Raw genomic sequence first — 19,334 nt, 5'->3', positions numbered from 1 at the left:
TCAGCTGCCCTTGCACTGGTCTTGCCCTCCCTTGTCTTCACGATTCCGGTAAGGAACTCCCTCCCACATGCTCTTCACACACCCATGTCCTTTTCTTCCGTTGAGGTGCTCCCAAAAGTTCACCATCATTTGTATCCCTGGGACTCTGGCTCCCAGTATTCCAACCACTCCTGCATCGTCCCTCAGAATTTTTAGCAACTGTAGTTATTTGTACTGAATGTGTGAATAAATACCCACAAAAAGATGTGTTCAAGTCTTTTTGCTTTTATTCATGTTTATGTTATAGGACACAAAAGTGTAACTTCCTTGAAGGCAAGAGGGTAAACTGAGCAGACTACTTCCTCTGCTCTGACTCCCTGCAGCATTCATTCATTCATTCATTCATTCAGTAAACATTTATTTTGCCCCTACTATGTACCAGGCACTGTGCCAAGCACTGGGGTTACAAAAAGAGGCAAAAAACCCCAGTCCTTGCCCCCAAGGAGCTTACAATCTAATAGGGGAGACAAAGTGCAAACAAATACAAAGCAAACAAACAGGACTCTGAACACGGAGGTTTTTCTTAAGTATAGGCTGCGTTAGGAAGTCAATCAGTTAAAAACGTGTTAATTTGTTATTTTGTTAGCTTGTTAATTTGTTGACTACGTTCAAGTCACTGTATCAAGTGCTGGGAATCAGAAAAACAAAAAATAATCCTTGTCTTCAAGGAACTTATATTCTAATGAGAGGACAACATGTAAATGACTGTGTGCCCATAAGATATAGAGGGAGTAAACAGAAGGTGATTTCAGAGGGAGAGGTGCTGGAGTGAGATGGCACTACAGAAAAGCACTCCAGCAAGTGAGAACAGATCTGAGTCGTAAAAGAAGCCAGGTAACTAAGAGGTGGGGGTAAGAACAGAGAGATCCAGGCAGGAGACAGTCAACAAAAATGCATATTTGGGAGATGGCATCATCATTTATAAGGACATTAGGTGGGCCAGTACAGCTGGATTGTAGAGTGGGTGGAGTAAAACATAAGGCTGGAAAGGTAGAAGGAGATAGTGGGTTGTAAAGGGATTTAAATGCCAACCAGAGGGTAGGACTGTTTTCTCCCCAGAAGGCACCACTTTGTTCCCCCTGTAATAATACAATGACTGCATTTTCTAGTCCTTTGCTCACTGACAACCCGATAGGAGGTGGGGCATAAGGTAGACCCTGGAGAGTTCAAGGGAGTAGGCTTTCTGGCAGAGGAGGTCAGAGAAGAAGGAAGTTATTGGACAGCTCCCTCTATGTATTATAGCACCAGCCTGATTGCCTAGTAGGGTCTGGGAATAGGAAAAGCGCAGACCAGGAGGAGGGAAACAGAAATTCTGGCAGGGGAGTTTGGGGAACTGAGGTAGGTGGGGGGAAGAGGGAAGAGAATGGGCCTCTGCTTCTTCAGTCATGACCGTATGTTCCTGGATGGCCCCTGCCTCTCTTACCCTCTTGGAAAACCTTTTTACCCTTCTACCTTTCCATCCATCCTCTTCCCTATCCAGCTCAACCCTAGCCATCCCCAGCCCTCTCCTCCTTAGCCCTCTCCTTCTATTCTCTCAGAAGCCCTCCTTTGCTACAAGCAAGTTCTCTTTCACCCCATGCTCCTTCTTTTCATGTTCCTCCCATCTTCTGCTCCTAGCTTTCTCCTGAAGATACCACATCTCCTGACATCTTCTCCAAAGCTGACAGCTTCTCTCATACCTCCTGATATCCAGGAACACAAGGAGAAGCTAATCTATCCCTTGATCCCTGCCACCTCTTTCAGACCCTCTCTCTACCACTACCACTCAGCTGCCACCTCTCCTCTTTGAAAATTTAATCCATCCTATCCAACTGTCACCTTTAGACCCCCAGGTTAGCAGCTCACTTCCCCATTGAATTCAATAAGTAGTTCCTAGATATCTCCACTCTAGCCCCCCTTGTCTCCTTCAAACAGCTTGGCCTATCAGTTCTGATTCCTTGACTTCCTTCATTTTCATGACCTCTGCTTTCAGTCTATCCCAAGGAGTCGTTATATTTTTTATCATACTTCCATCACCACCTACTCCTTCCCTACCAGTCAACAATTTGCCCCAGATTCTGAGTTCTCAGTTATATTTCTGCCTATTCTCAACAGATGTTGTTGACTGACAAACTAAATTTAGACACTCGTGTTGATCTCCCATTGTCTCTTCTCTGTCTCCTGCTGGGCTCTGAAGGTAACTCACAGCATCTTATAAGGTGGAGAGTGAAGAGTTCACCAATGGGCTCTATCATCTACCTATACTCTACAGTGTTACTCTGAATCAAGACTTCATATCCGGAGCAATGAGGTTCTGGACAGGTTGCAGATGTTAAGGACACAGACAAAAGGGAAGGAGAACAAATTTGCCAATGATTTAAAAAAAAAGCAATTTCCACCTCTTCATTCCCCACCCCCATTTTTCTCCCACTTAAAGAAACCTGTTTCTCTTTGACATTTTATTCAGCTGCTTCATCAGCCATCAGGGAAAACCCTTTTCTTATTTAGTTTTTGGACAAATCTCGGCTCACTTTTATCTTTTAATTATTTGGTCTTGTTCTAACATCTGGACACATTCTGGGGGAAGGCTTCAAAGGGCTTCACTATGCCTTCTCTATACGAAACACTGAGAACCTGCATTCCTGGGCCAAGAACCCTGCTGGGAATACTTTGAGGCAAAAGACCCCCTTTCCTTCTAGGATTCTGGACAGCTCACAGGGTCAGAACTGAGACTGGTCCCACACCAGATCACTGGCCAGTGAATCGATCAGATCCCAAGTGCAGAATGATAGTCAGACTCACGGCAGAGGTAATAATCTTCAAGGCAGTCTGTGGAACAGGAGGGTCTAGCCACCACTCCTACCCCATAGGAATCTCAGCAAATAGAGGAATGAACATTGACCTTAGAGTCATAAGACCTAGGTTAAATCCCTCTCATGCTTTTGGTGACTATGAGCAAGTTAGCTAACCTCCCTGACCCCCAATTTCCTTTTCTATCAAAGGGACTCAATGTTCCTGCTCTGCTCTAGAACTAAGATCCTAGGAATCATGATGCCTGTTATGTGCCCAGGATTATGATAGCCTATGAGTGATTCAGAAGAGGTCATAGCCCTTGTCCTCAGGGAGCTTATAATTTCCACTGCCCAACAGCCTGATAAATGTGAAAAATCCATGAAATGAGCTTTTGGGCATCTAATTAGGGTCGGTGGGCAAGCAGGATATTTTACAGGCATATCCAAGACATGTGCCCACATAGTTCTCCTACCCTATCTCTCAGCTTTTAAAGCCTTCTTTGGGGGTCACTCTACTTACAGTCATTCAAATGAGCCCCTAGTCCCTGAGGGGCAGCCAGATAGGGTAGTCCATAGAGCACAGGCCCTACAGCTAGAAGGACCAGAGTTCAAATCCAGTCTCAGACACTTACTAGCCATGGTACTCTGGGCAAGTCACTTAACACTGTTTGCCTCTGTTTCCTCATCTGTAAAATGAGCTGGAGAAGAAAATGCAAACCACTCCAGTGTCTCTGACAAGAAAACCCCAAATGGGGCCACAGAAATTTAGACATGATCAAAATGACTCAACAACAAAAAATCCCTCTGAATTTCTTTCACAAACTATGAAGGCATTTTATTATCAATTATATGACATCTTGTGGGAATGGTAAAAATAGATCATTTAATTAAACAGAAGAATGTAAACAACCAGCTAAATACATTACATTACTACTCCATTAACAGCAAACACTCTTAATACCCACAAGCTTTGCTAAACCAGTAAACTGTCATTCCTTCTCCCCCACCTCTCTCCTCCTTAGCCCCCTTCTTTGTAAATAGTATTCCTGGGACAAACAATTAAAAGTTCAGCCTAGTCCCTGCGGTGAAACAAAGAAAACAGAGCATAACTCAGCAGGTTAATAAGGTGGATGACCATGAAAGGTACTGACTACCTGCTATAGTAATGGAACGGGAGCTTAACTAGAAGTTAATCAATCAACAAGCACTCATTTAGTACTTGCAATGTGCCAGACACTGCAAAGTCCTGAGTTCGAATCTCACCTCAGACACTGACTAGCTGTGTGAGCCTGAGAGAGTTCCATTAAGGCTCAGGTTCCTAAATATAAATCAGGGATAATAGTGACCCAACCTCAGGAGGTGATTGGGAAAATCAACTGAAATAACAAATATCAAGTCAAGTATTATTACAATTATGCCCAGTGAAAGTACAGCATTACATACATGTCCCCTACCTCCCAGGGACATTGGAAGGATAAAATGAGATCATTTGTGTAAAGCATTTTAAAAACCTTAAAGAACTCTATAAATGTTAGCTATGGTGATGATGATGATGATGGTGATGGCGATGATGATGATGATGATGATGGTGATGATAATGGGGATGGTGATGATGATGATGATGATGATGTTGGTGATGGTGATGGGGGTGATGGTGATGATGATGATGGTAGTAATGATGGTGATGATAATGGGAATGGTGATGATGAAGATAATGATGGTGATGGTGATGATGATGATGATGATGGTAATGATGATGGTGATGATAATGGGAATGGTGAAGATGATGATGATGATGATGATGATGATGATGACAATGATGATAGTAATGATGATGGTGATGTCAAGTGTAAACAGGCAGCTTCAGCTGCCAGAAGAAGAAGGTAGAGTTACATGTAAACAGTGGAAATCCCTAGTTATACAGAGTAGGGCTAAGGTGGCAAGAGAGCCACGTCCTCTCAGAAGCTACCATTTCATTGCTATTGATTCTCAGACTGGGTTAAAGCTAAGACCCATGCACACCCAGAGTTCATGCTAGGATATGCTAAAGAAAGAAGGGTTTGACCTTCTCCTCCTTCTCTTTCTCCTTCTTCTCCTTCATCTTCTTTTTCTCTTTCTCCTTCTTCTCCTTCTCCTTCTTCTTCATCTTCTTTTTCTTCTTTCTCTTTTGTTTTTCTTTTGCAAAAAACACTTATAAGCTTGGGAGGAAAAAAATCTCCCTGAATCCCTGCAAAGATGTAACTCTAGATGCCCTTCCAGCTGTGCTGGGCCCACCTTAGGGCTTAGAACAGAATCTAGAAGAGTGAGGGACAGCTTCTCCAAAGAAAAGGTTTGGAGTCTTCAGGAAGCCCTTTGTCCAAAGTTTAACCAAAATCAAGTTCATGTTATACATGGATTGGGGGGTGGCAGGGAGGAGGGGAAGGGGAGATATGCTATATACTCTTCCATTGGAGAAAGTCTCCCCTTGGCTGGGCCAGACTCAGGGTGGATACCGGCTGGTCATTGCTGCTTTAACTAAGCCTTGACTTCTTTCAGTTGTGGGGCTTGGGGCCGGAGAAGTGTCATGCCAGAATTTTAACATCCTTCTCTCTCAAGTTGTCCCACTGACTCTCTATCTCTTCCTAACTGCCTATCTGTGTGGCATAGTAATGCTATGAGACACACAGCCTAAAATCCCTCTTCTCTCCACAGAGCAAGTATAGGCATCTTTATTTTCTAGTGAAAGGCTCCATCAGAGATCCTCCAACCAAGGGAATGAACCTCTTCTGAAGGAACCAAGTTGGGAAAGAATAATCACGAAGAATCAATTGTGGCAAAACCTTCCTCTGTTCTCTTGAGAACAAGAGTTAACAGTGCTCCCTACTCCCTTTCATCTAGCAATTCATCCTGGTCTTTCTCAGATCTAGCCAAATAAACCGGGGGAAGTGTGAGCTAGTGGGCTTTCCACTGTCTTTCACCATCCATACATTTCCCATTCATAGCTCTGTCATTCCCTAGGTTATCCCAACCTCTAAAAGAGCTAAGACCAACCCTGTTCTCCAAAGGTAAACCTTGGGTTCCAGCCCCTCTGTTTGCCTAGGATCCTGATGAGTGACTAGACTCAAGCGCCTTTTCTCTGAGGCTCCATTTCCACCTCTAGAAAAAGGAAGGCACTGTGCTAAATGATCTCTGAGATCCTTACTGATTCTGAAGGTTTATGATTTGCTGCTTAAACTATCAGAGTCCCCCAGCCCTGCCCCCACACTCCCATGAGAAGATCTGAAAACCACACAGCAGGCTAATAAAGTTCAACCAGACAATGCCGCGGCTGTTGGCCCCAGGGTTAACCCCCTTACATAAAATCTCGGAAGTGAAGACTTCACTGTGTAAAACAGGCAAATGACTCCCGTCCCTGTAATCATGAGTAGAGGAAATGAGCTGCTGGGAGAATTCAGAACAGCACAGTAAATCCATGTGTGAGGAAGGAACTACTGCTGGAATGGAGGCACTCCGGGAGATGGCTGAAAGATCTGTGATTCTTATGGAATATTCGAGGTGGAACTCAGTTCAATTCAAAAGTAATTAGGAAATCTGTACTACCTGCAAGGCACCAAGCTGGGCACTGGCAAGAAGGTTAGGGACAATCTAGTTCCACTCCCACCTTTTACAAGTGGAGAAAATGAGGCACAGAAGGCTCAGACAACTTGCCTGGAAACATATAGATTAAATGAAGGAGAGCTAGAAGCGCAGTTAGTCTTCTGGCTCCTTAGTCCAATGATTAGATAGCCCTGGTGAGAGTCTCAAGGGAAAGGCTCAGATTCTCACAATGAACTCAAGACTATCTCAGCTAAGATTCCTTGAATCATCAAACCACTTGGGTTTCCCCACTATTCAGTAATCATGCTCCAAGATTGAGCTCAGCAACAGATTGGAAAATTCTGTCCATAAATTTACTCAATGAATGACCTTTGAGCAGGCATTCTTAATCTTAGTCTTTTTGGTTTTGTTTATCACTGACCCCCTTATATAAACATATATATGTGTGTGTGTGTATGACTATATATATATATAGTCATACACATATATATATACATATGTGTGTATGTATGTGTATACATGTATCTGTATAGAAAATATATAGAGATATATCTATAATACATATAGATATATGTATACATAATACATATATACATATACAATATACATAAATACAATATATAAAATACATATACATAATACATATATAAAAATATGTAAAATACACATGTGTGTGTGTTCACAGACCCCAGGTTAAGATCCTACCCTAGAAGGGAGGGTGGAGAAGTCACAAATACTTCCATCCCTTAGTTTCCTCTTCTCTAAGAAGGAGGATATTGTGAGGGTGGGATCAGAATGGTAATGTGTTCCAGTCCATTGTAGAGGGGCAACCAATATAGGGATGGAAAGCCAAGAGATGATCATCTGTTTGTACTCCTGGTTTCTCTGATCATACCGTTTCCTAGCCCAGCCACACACATCCAATTAGAAGGGATAACAATCAGAGTTCAGAACAACCAGGGGGGAAAATAACAAGGGAGGAAAAAAACAGAAATTGGAGGATCTCTGAGTTAATGTACAGGTTACATTGTCCCTACTAGTTCAACTAAGCCAGAGAATTAAAGGACCTTTTCCTCTTAGCCTACTCCCCAATCAACTCTTTGGAAACTAGGATTGAGACAACCTCTTGTGTGCCCCAGCCCCTCGACAAGGGTGGGAAGAGTATATATTTTGTGGTCTTTGGATTGTGATTTAATTCTAGCCAAGCCATGTTGGCTGCATGGAAGCCAATTAGCATGGTGTGTGTAACCCAAAGCTGGGCTGATGGGTAAACTCTGTTAGGATCGAAAGAGTCATTCAAATCCCAGGGATCTGGAAATCCCACCCTGTCTTCTGAAAGCTTTCCAAGCACAGGCGGTCCAGGATACACAGACCCAGCACGCAATGTACCGTGAATGAGCAGAGCGTGGAGAAAGCTCCAGGGGCTCCAACAGTAAGTGATACCGCTCAGGAACACTGTTCTCTTGGGCTGGAAAGTCAGCCCCTAATCTTTCTCTCTCTCTCTCTCTCTCTCTCTCTCTCTCTCTCTCTCTCTCTCTCTCTCTCTCTCAATCTCTCTCTCTCTCTCTCCCCCCTCCTTTTTCTGTGTTTCTCTCTCCTATCCTCTCTGTGTCTCTGTCTCTCTCTCTATCTGTCTCTCTGTCACTGTCTCTGTCTCTCTTTGTCTCTGTCTCTATGCCTCTCTCTCCTTTGTTTCTTTGCCAAATTGGCATTTCAGAGGATCTTTTTATTTTCATGTGTGGGGTTCTTGGGACAATCATGGTCCTGTGAAATATGATGCCGTAAATCTAGCATTTCACTAATGTACATATCACCCCCAGCTCCACATCTGAATCTGAGACCCACAGTGCTCATTTGGAGACAATCATGAGATTTGAACTGGATTGGACCTTAAAGGTCACGCACATGTGTGCGTGTCCACAGACCCCAGGTTAAGAAGGGGGAGTCATAAATTCTTCCATGATATGAGCCCCTATATAGTCCTAGTTCTGGAAGAGAACATCTAGTCCAACTCTCTCCTTTGGCAGATGGGGAAACCAAGGTCCATGGAAACTAAGTTGGTCTTGGCCAAGATTATGTAGATGCTAAATAACAGAAACAAGATGTTAACCTGGTCCTTGACTTCAAGGACAATATTCTTTTCCACTCAACCACACAACCTGCTCTCATTTGAAAGTAGAGAAACTGAGAGTTGAAGAGTCAAACGCCTTCACCATGTCACAGATGACGTAAGTAGCCATGCCAAGATACACACTGAGGCACTCTGACTCTAAATTCTTTCTCGGTATGTCACACTACCTACAAAGGCAGGCGTATAGTCTACATACATTTGTCTAATTAAATTCAATTCAACACGCAGTTATTGAGTACAATGTACAGGCATGGTGCTAGATACTAGAGATGGAAAAACAAAAATGAAACGGTCTCTACTCTTGAGATGCTTACACTGTACTGGGGTAAACAACGTCTACATATAAGTAAATATAAAAGATATACACACTAAATATAAAGTGATTTTGGGAACAGGGGAGGGGAAGGGATAGCTAACAATTGGAGAGGTAAGAATATGCTTGATAAAGAAGGTCACACTGAGCTGAGCTTTGAAATGAGCTATGGATCAAATGAGAATTATATACTTGGAGAAGACATGAAATAGAATCTTTAGACTTCTGGTTAAGGTAGTGATGCAAAAGATTGTAGGGGGAGCCCAGCTCTCCCCCAGGTACTCAATCAAAAATCATAAAGAATGCCTGAACAAATAATGATAAAGACATCTAGAGAATCAAGAGTAAAGTCCCTCATCCCACCCAGGGTGGCAAAAAATACAACCAGAGCCTTTAGGAGACCTTCTCTAGGGAAGTTAGAGCGAGTTCAGATAAATAAACCAGGAGTCTACCCAAATGCTTGTCAGAGATGCTCTAGGGACCCTTGAAAGCTGTAGCACTCTATACACAGGGACAGGAAACCCAGAGTGCTCTGAAAGTGAATGTGGAGCCCAAAGCCAGCAGTATTCTGACAAAGACATCATCCCAGGGTGGGGTAAGAAGGCCATGGTACCTTCACTTAAAATTTCTAAGGGATCCCTGAAGATCATTAGCATTATGTGCCCAGATGTTCTAGGAAACACTGAAATTTTCCAGCACTTTAGGTATAGATATTCCAAGAAAGACAGTCAACAATGAAAGGAACTCTAGATTAGGATGAAACAAGACTTGGCCAACCCTTCCAAGATCATTCAGCTTGGTCATGGAACAAAATCCTAAGCCAGGAACTGAAGCTGGAGATATGAGTAAAGAGAGGAAGGAAGAAAACAAGCATTTACCAAGTGTCTACTGTGCTAATTGTTTTACAATATTATCTCAGTTGATATTCACAACAACCCTGGGAGGTGGGCCCTATTATTATCCCAATTTTACAATTAAAGAAACTGAGGTGGGTAGAAGTTAAGTAACTTGACCAGGGTCACACAGCTAGTAAATGCCAGAGGCCAGATTTGAACTCGGGTATTCCTGATTCCAGGCCTAGTGCTCTATCCACTATGAGACCTAGTTACCCCTAAAAAGACACTGTAAACTATGCCTTCCAAGAATGAGTATATTCCTAAGGAAGGGGGAGTGGACCTTTAATGAAATAGAGGACTTTCAAACATTCTTGATGAAAAGATCATGGTAGAGTAGAAATTTCTAAATACAAAGATAGTAGGCAAGAGTAATCTACAAAGGTAAGGGTGTTTGAGCCATTGAAGGGGTTTAAATGATGTTGAAGTGCTTATATTTTGAGACAAGTTAGAGACACAACTGTCTTCTCAGAAACTTAATGTCTTCAATGGTCACAGAGAAAGTTAAATAAGACAGAGGATGGTAATGTGGTAATGTTTTTGTTCTATTTGATGGTCTTGAGAGGGGAAAAAAGAGGAAACTGGAAAGAAATGCCTTGAGATGGAATGAAGAAAAGGAACTGAAATTATTATTTTTTCATAATTGGAGTACATAAGAATAAGGGTATATAAATATTGATGAAGGGGTGAGAGGAAAAGGCACCATAAGAACCTCATTCTTATCTGAACTGGATAAAGGCTACTTAAACATATGTGTATACACAGAAGGGCATCTTAACAAAAAATGACCTTGCACTAGGGTATAAAACCTCACAAAGGCAAAAAAGGGAATATTAAAATATCCTTTACTGATGACAATATACTAACAATTAAAATCAATTTTTAAAAGCCTTTCAAGAATGGATTCATAATTAAATAGAGAGTAATTTAATCCTAAAGAACTGGTACTTCAAGGAAAAATCATAGAAACAACAGTTTCATAAAAGAAAATGATAAAGAAACTTCCAAAACTTTTAGGAATATTTTCTTAAAAAAAGGAAAAGAAAGAAAATAGTACCAATGAAGTATTTAAAGGAGTATGCAGAAGAGGAAATAAGGTGGCTCAAAGGCAAGCACAGACAAGCAGGACAATTTTGAAACTAAAATTTCAAATTACTCATGTCCTTCAAAAAAAGAAAACAAAGCAGTATGCAATGGAAAATCATGGTTTCATATGTAATCATTTTTTCTATTTTGTACATGGGGATGTTCATGTTTATTGGTGTTTGTCAAGTTCATAATAACAAAAAATGAAATTAAAAAAACAATGGCTACAGTGCTTTCTGAAGTCGATGGTCTCTATGAAACATTATATCCAAATGATATGTCTATTTGAACAAAAATGCAATGACATTCACCAATCAGGTTGAGAAAAGTTCTGTGATGTAGACCACTAGACAGACTGTCTTACACACTACAGGTGCATAATAAATACTTTTTCATTGGTATGGTTTTCAGAAGTGCCCAGACACCTGGCTCCAGCTCCATGTTATTTGGTTGTTGCTGTTGTTTTTATTGTTTCTCCCAGTCCTGTGATTGTATTGGTAGAGTGAACTCCCACTGAGGAAACTCCCTCTATCAATGGTGATATGCAAATCTTCTGCAATTTATCATCACAGAGAGCTGACTAGGGCATTGATATAATTTGTCCAGGATCAAATGGGACTTGAATCCATGTCTTCTTGACTCCTAGACTGTCTCTCTAACCATTATGCCATACTACTTCATGTTATAAAAGGACTAAAATTCATCTGTAGGCCAGTGAACAAATACCCAACTATCTTCTAAGACAGGCAGGAAAATGAAGGTCATTCAAAGCAATGTTGGGGATTGCAGCCGGGGCTTAGGTTCAAGACTTCTCAAGGTCCTGTGCTCAAACCATGGAGCCATACCTCTTCTCCAAAAAGACTCCCTTCCAATGCATTCCAGAGACCCAGAGAACAGACTCAAAATTAAATAGAGCTTAATTTGACTCTAAAGAATTGGCACTTCAAGGAAAAATCAATTGGCATCTCAGGTTAATAGGGTCAACAGGCAATGAAGGTCAGTAGACTAAAAGCCACAGAAGTCCCTTAGAAATAAAAGCAACAACAGGGCACTGAATCTGAAGTCAGAGGACCTCCAATGGAATCCTGTCCCTGCCTCTGATCAGTGTGACCATGAAGTAATTTCACATCTCTGGGACTCATCAGTAAAATGAAGGAGTTATGTTGTCTCTTAGGTTGCTTCCACTTTCTCTATATCTCTTTGCTCTTCTTAAAGAAGGTCTATGTTTTAAAAATCCAGCTAGCAGCTTCTGTGGGGGCATAAGATCCCCCCCACAGCCAGCACTTAGGAGGCTGCTGGAACCCAGGAAGCTGCCGGGACGCCAGGAAAGCACAGTTCTTTTTATCTGCTTAAACAAGGAAAGCACAGTGAAGGGGTTGACCAGCTTACTTTAATCCAGCATTCAGTTAGCATACAGACAACATTCATTTAGTTCAGGGGAAAAACGCCAGCATTCAGTTAGCATTCAGTTAGTTCAGGGGAGCAAAGAGACAAACATCAAGAGACACACTTCAGGGGAAAAAACCAGCACCCTGAGGTTCAGAACATTCATTTAGTTCGAGGGAAACAAACCAGCATCCCAAACCTCAAAACCAAAATACAAACAAATTACAAATATCAACAGACAGACCCAATACAATTCATAGTTACCAACATCTGGGCTCGGCCCGAGAGCAAGGGCTGGCCCAGAGTCACGCTTGCTTGCCGCTGCTCCCACACCAACTGGAAAAGGAAAGAGGGCTCTTCAAGCTGTCCTCTCCCCTCTTATAAGAGTTTTTGACATCATCAAGTGCTGCCTGAATGACCAGAGCCAATTGGTTCTTGAGCTGGCCCCTCCCCCTAGTGCAGGCTAGGTTAACACCCAACAGGGCGTGGCTCTGGAGTTAACACCTCCCCCCAACCAGCCCCATGACTCATCACACAGGCAGTTCTCTGCTCGCAGGCCACAAGTCTCTGGACTTCCTGCCCCGGAAGAGGTCACACAGGAAGTTCTCTGTTCCCAGGTATGGCCCAGCGAGGCTCAATGAGGTAAGCTGAGTCACTCAAAGAAAACAAAAGCCATTCTGGTTACAGTCTAGAAGAGAAATTTTTAACCTCAAGTGTATGAAGTTAGTTTTGTAATTTGTAATAATTGATTTCCTCTGTAACCCCATGAATTTTATTTGATTCATTTTAAAATATTATTCCAAGAAGATGTCCATGGGCTTCACCAGACTTCTGAAAGGGTCCAAGACAAAAATAACTTAAGAACCTTTGATCCAGAGTGTATTACAAATTCTTCCCCCATAACATCCTCAGGAAAACAGCGTTTGAACCTCTGAGCCAAATGGTGCTGCCTGGCACCTGACTCATTTACAATTCATCAGCCCCTTAGATGCAGCAAAGTGAATTGAGATGAGTACTTAATATACCTTTGGAGGAGGGAGTTTTGTGACGTTTTTGTGTCATGGACCATTTGGGTAGTCTGATGAAGTCTATGGACCCCTTCTCAGAAGAATGTTTTTAAATGCATAAAATAAAATTCAGAAGATTACAGAGGAATCCAATTATATTGAAATAGGATTTTCAAGATATTTTTAAAACAAATTCATGAACCTCAGGTTAAGAACCCTTCCTTTAGAGACTTTCAGGTCTTTGGCAATTTTAAGGCTTCAAGCCTGGGTTTTCTCACTCTATAAAACACTCCTCCATTTATAGGTATTACAAAGAAGATTTGTGGGAGTATGATAGTGCTGGCTGACAACTTTGGAATTTTCAGTGTAAGCATTTACACCTCCCAAATCAGCAAATGCAACCAATCAGGACTTGATTTATCATTTTGTTGCTTGTCAAAACTTAAGAAACTGAGGGATAAAATGTTAATGATGTGGATTAAACTTAAAAGCCTGTCCAAATTTAGCAGAGAGCTGGTTGTTAAATATTTACCATCACACTCCTACCTAAGAGGAACATTTATAGTCCTTCCTCAAGTGTTTAAAAGGCCATCCACAGAAAAGAGAGAAGAGCTTGTCCTGCTTCACCCCCGAGGGCAAAGCTAGGAGATGTAGGTGGGTGTTACAGAGGCAGATTTCAACTTCATATAAGGACAGACAATTTAAACAGACTGGAGGTGGAATGAAAGTGTTCCTAGACAATTCTGAGTTCTCCATCATTGGAGGCCTTCAAGCAGATGCTGGATGATCACTTCTCAGAATGGCTGGAGATGAGATCCCTGTTCAGGTACAAGTTGACTTCAAGAATGTTTGGAGGTCCTTTCAAGTTAGTGAGCCTGTAACCTTGACAGACTTAGGTCTTCTCAGCAATGCAATGATCTAAGACAATTCCAAAAGACCCATGATGGAAAATGCTATCCACATCCCAAGAAAGAACTGATGAAGTCTGAATGCAGATAGAAGCATACTATTTTCTCTTTTATTTTTGTTTTGTTTTTTTCTTTCTTGTGGTTTTTCCCTTTTGTTCTGATTCTTCTTTCACAACATGACTAATGTGAAAATATCTTTAATATGAGTGTATATGTTTAGCTTATATCAGATTGCATGCAGTCTTGGGTAAGGGGAAGGAGAGAAGGGAGAAGAAATTGGAACTCAAAATCTTATAAAAGTGAATGTTGAAAACAAAAAACAAATAAATATTTTTTTAAAAAATATTAGGGAGTTTTGACCCTATTAACCTGAGATGTAAATATCCAAACTAGTGACTTAGAATCCGGCTATCCCATACTGCTTCCCAGTGATAAATAGTTTTTGCAATATTTTAAGTTCCTTTTTTTGGAAGCAATCAGGGTTAAGTGACTTGCCTAAGGTCACACAGCTAGTAAGTATCTGAGGTCAGATTTAAACTCAGGTTCTTCTGACTCCAGGGCCAGCATGCCACCGACCTGCCCCTATTTTTGAAGATTCTTAAAACTCCATGACTTACCTTCTGTATCAGCCCTATGAGCCTCAGGAAATCCCTCCCAATTGGCTAATCTCATTCTCTCTTTTTTTCCTGATTTCATCAGGGATGAAGAAGGACTGTTGTCTCCCTCTGTCTGATATCCATACACCTCTTCCAGGTCAAAGAGGATGCCAGTAATTAAGGAAGGGTACAGATGAGAGAAGAAGAGTGCAATAAACATTGTTCACAAATTCAGTAATAACAAAGGCTTGGCTCCTCATTATATGCCACCTCACTGTTTTAAATGTACTTCAAATTATCTTATTCTATCCTCACAATAACCCTGTTGGGTCAGTAAACAGTACAAATACTCTTATTCCCGTTTTTAGATGCTGCTGCTGCAGCTCAAATGAAATGATTTGTCCAAGTTCAAAGTCAAGGTTGTCATGCAATTCACAGGTCCTGGGATTTAATCTAAGGTTCTTTCTACTATGCCATGCCATAAATAAGACTCCAGGGTCTCTCCATCTGGAAGGCTACCACCATAGCAGAGAATAACAATGGATATTTTAATAGCATATTTAGACAGTGTTTATATAGTTTTATGTACATTATCTTACTTGAGCCTCCCAAAAGCCCTGGAATATAGATACTACAGGTATCATAATCCCAGTTTTACACATGAGGAAACTGGGACTCTGTATCAGGAGGGCAGAGTTTATAATCTCAAAGAGGATCATAAACATGTCTGAAAGGTTCGGAACCGCCGGATATAAGAAACTCTCAAAGTAGAAGGCAGAAGAATCAAAACATTTATTTAGGCTCCACAGTAACCAACCCATGAACCAGAAGCCCCATTTTGATATGTTGATCAAAATCTTCCAGGCCCAATAAGTACGCCTTGCAAGAGTAACCAGGAGGCTACAGAGAAGCATGATTGCGTAAAGCAAAATCATGCTTCCCCCTCGATGGTAATAAGATTACCCACTGGCCTGAAGTCTTTGTTCAGCTTCCTCCCGTAGATCAGCTCTGCTACTGGCAGCTCCTGCCTCAGCTGTGTCTGTGTCTGTAACTGAAGCTGCAACTGAAACTGACGATGTAACGGTCGCTGTAACTGACGTAACTGTCGTAACTGTCGCTGGCTCCAACCGGAAAAGGAAAGAGAGAATCTTCAAGCTGTCCTCTCCCTTCTTATAGGGTTTTTGACATCATCAAGCTCCGCCCAAATGACCAGGGCCGATTGGTTCCTGAGTTGGCCCCTCCCCCTAGCATAGCCGTTAACACCTCCCCTCAGCCAGCCCCATGACTCCTCACACAGGAAGTTGTCTACTTCCTGGAATGCTCCCTGGGCCTCCTGCCCCGGAAGAGCAAGCCACAGTGTCCAGAGGCTCAATGAGGTAAGCTGAGTCATTCAAAGAAAACAAAAGCCATTCTGGTTACAGTCCACCCCTTGTTATAGGATACATAATCTAATCAGCCATGTATCCTAGAACATACATTGTGATCCAATTACAAAGGAAACTAAAACATATCATTCATTATAAAGCAAAACATATCATTCAGTGACATTCCCAAATATTGGTTTACGATTCAAATATGATCCACCCCTAGATCCCAGCAAAATAATCTTTTCAATCAATCATCCCCAAAATAATTATTAATAATTCAAATGTCCACCCCTAAATCCTTGTATCCATTACATAGGATCAATAATATCATAACAATAAAACAACACAGCAAGGATAACACAAAATAAGTAAACAGAACACTATCATCATTTCCACCCCCCTTGAACGATTGGGGCTCAAAATCTTGGGGTGAGGGGTGAAGGTCTCATTTTCCATAGCTTCTTCATGCTGAAATTGGATGTAGAGATGGCCCTGCCCCCAAAAAGTCCCATTCCAGAGGTCATTTCTTTAACAAGCTGGCAGGAATTCCAAGAATGCTACATGCTTAGGCAGTCACCGGAAAGTGCAGGGTGCTTAAGCCTGAAGGAAACAAAACTAGCAACAAGGTTAGCCAAAACAAAGGACAAAAAGAATAGACAAGTATGGACTATAATTCTTCAAATAAAATCATCTCAAGTTTGGTTGAGATTTCAGTTATGCAAAGATCCAACATCAGAGCCAAACTCAGGTGGGAAATGTTTCTTTTCAAAAGGAACATAATGAGGAAGCCAAGAGGATCCCACCCTAGATATAGACTAAGATTGTCCTCCCAGCCTTTCCCCAGATGTACAAGTTTTCATCCGTTGATCACACAAGGTCACCTTCACTCTGAGTGGCTTGTAGGCTTGCAGGAGCAGTTCTTATTTCCCTATTTCTCGTGTTATCAAGTCCTCTATACATTCTGTATAATTCATTGGTTGGAATTCCATCTATCATTTCAAAACCTACTCCTGCTCTTAATAAAGCAGTAAACATTTCTTTCCTTGTTACTCTCCTTTGGCGCCAAGTTTGCTGGTTATTCACCCTTCTCTCTCAAGGAGATCTATCCCCTCCCCAGTCACCTAAGTCATGTAACTGTAAAATCTTATTTATCACTGTTGTAAGACGGCTCCCTACTTCTCCAAGTAATAAATTCAAAATTAGTTGTTTATAAGCAGGGGGAGCTGTCTTAATTATTAAATTCCTATGAGGCAGTTCCATTGAATCATTGTAATATTTGTCTGCAGTTCCTGTCATAATGGCAGTCTTCATTACCTCCTCCTTTAGTCTCATGATACAATCTCTAAGTGAATACCAGGGTCTGTGCTCAGTGGGCCACATAGAATCAGTATCATATCTCTTATTGCATCCCACAGCGGCTAATGCCAACAGAGTAGTCCTGCTATCACCATCTCCTTGCTGATGATGTTCCCTAAAAGCTTGTTGAACTAGAGGATCATGGCTAATACCTATGAATCTCATGCAGTCTGTCCCATCTACTGATATTCCACCGGCCCCTTGATCACTGAGTCTTACCATCCAAGATATCAATGGTTCTCCTATTCTTTGGCTGAATCTACTCAAAATATCTGTGACCTCTTGCAGTGAGAAATCTTCCTGAATTTCCCTTGTAACTGAATCTTCACCTCGGGTTTCTGTCTTCCTCCTTTGTATGGGTCGAGCCCTTGTCTGATCATTTAACCATCTCCTATTCTCTGTGTGAGGCACATCCTGAACCCCAGTAGTGTTTTGTGCCTCAGCCCCTAACATTGTCTCATTCTCTCCCCACTCACTTCCTCTGCCACCATGGCTAGGACGAAGCAGGCAGTCAGGCTCTTTCTGGGCTGGGTTGAAATGCACTCTGGGCTTTTTTGGTCTCCTGTTGCTCTTAGCCACATTAATAGAAAAGTTCTCATTTGAGTCAGTTTGGTCTCCTGCTATCTGAGATTCCTCTTCTTCCTGTGGGGTAGGAGTGCCCCCATGTCTTTCACTTAATCTCAATCTTTCGTATACTAGCCGGTAGGCTGATAACACTATCCAGCTTTGCCTAGATAGTGATGCCCCTGACTGAATCCCAACTTCTCGTAAACACTTTTCCAAATCCCTAGGATCTCCTCTCCGTAGCCTTGGTTCCCAGTTTTCACAGGGTCCAGCTTTTTTAGCCAATTCTTTTGCTAGGGAGGAATAAAATGGATCCTCCCATCCTGGGATATTCATCTCTTCCTCTGAAATTGTTCTGCTTCTAAATAGAGATCTTATACCTAGCGATCCTGTTCGTGACGCCAAATGTATCAGGAGGGCAGAGTTTATAATCTCAAAGAGGATCATAAACATGTCTGAAAGGTTCGGAACCGCCGGATATAAGAAACTCTCAAAGTAGAAGGCAGAAGAATCAAAACATTTATTTAGGCTCCACAGTAACCAACCCATGAACCAGAAGCCCCATTTTGATATGTTGATCAAAATCTTCCAGGCCCAATAAGTACGCCTTGCAAGAGTAACCAGGAGGCTACAGAGAAGCATGATTGCGTAAAGCAAAATCATGCTTCCCCCTCGATGGTAATAAGATTACCCACTGGCCTGAAGTCTTTGTTCAGCTTCCTCCCGTAGATCAGCTCTGCTACTGGCAGCTCCTGCCTCAGCTGTGTCTGTGTCTGTAACTGAAGCTGCAACTGAAACTGACGATGTAACGGTCGCTGTAACTGACGTAACTGTCGTAACTGTCGCTGGCTCCAACCGGAAAAGGAAAGAGAGAATCTTCAAGCTGTCCTCTCCCCTCTTATAGGGTTTTTGACATCATCAAGCTCCGCCCAAATGACCAGGGCCGATTGGTTCCTGAGTTGGCCCCTCCCCCTAGCATAGCCGTTAACACCTCCCCTCAGCCAGCCCCATGACTCCTCACACAGGAAGTTGTCTACTTCCTGGAATGCTCCCTGGGCCTCCTGCCCCGGAAGAGCAAGCCACAGTGTCCAGAGGCTCAATGAGGTAAGCTGAGTCATTCAAAGAAAACAAAAGCCATTCTGGTTACAGACTCTGAGAGATAACATGATTTTTTCTAGGATTACTCACCTAGTACAGGTCATCCAAAGCTTCCTAACTCCAAGGCAACTACACCACGCTGCCTTTCAGGGCAGCCAATCTCCTGAGAGATAGGGAAAAGGAGAGCTGGACGTAAGCTGTCCGTGGACTTGGGTTAGACCTCACACAAGCAAAATGGCCTGG

Source organism: Trichosurus vulpecula, chromosome 4 (assembly GCF_011100635.1).
Source record: "Trichosurus vulpecula isolate mTriVul1 chromosome 4, mTriVul1.pri, whole genome shotgun sequence".
NCBI lineage: Eukaryota > Metazoa > Chordata > Mammalia > Diprotodontia > Phalangeridae > Trichosurus > Trichosurus vulpecula.
This window is presented reverse-complemented; position numbering follows the sequence as displayed.